Source organism: Brassica oleracea, chromosome C4 (assembly GCF_000695525.1).
Source record: "Brassica oleracea var. oleracea cultivar TO1000 chromosome C4, BOL, whole genome shotgun sequence".
Classification (NCBI taxonomy): Eukaryota; Viridiplantae; Streptophyta; class Magnoliopsida; order Brassicales; family Brassicaceae; genus Brassica; species Brassica oleracea.
Window position 1 is genome coordinate 16,743,337 of NC_027751.1, and position 405 is coordinate 16,743,741.

The following is a 405-nucleotide window of genomic DNA, read 5'->3' on the forward strand; positions in this document are numbered from 1 at the left end:
ATAAACAAAACTATTACACATGGAACTAGATATCATTCCTCAACATAAATAAGCTTGGTCTCCACTAGGCCTGGGCATCCGGGTCTTCGGGTCGGGTATTGTCGGGTCCGGGTCCTTCGGGTCCCAGCAATTTAGACCCATATAGGTACTTATAACTTTTCGGGTCGGTTCCGGGTCGGGTCTTGTCGGGTCCGGGTCGGTTCGGGTCTATAATTTCAATACCCGTAAAATACCCAAAATTGTCGGGTATATTTCGGATCCGGGTCGGTTCGGGTATTTAGGACCCGAAATAGACCCGAAATAGACCCGAAGTACCCGAATTGGACCCGAAAACTCTAAAAATACTCGAAGAACCGCAAAAATACCCAAAAATTTATCCAAAATCAGACCCGAAAACCCAAAACA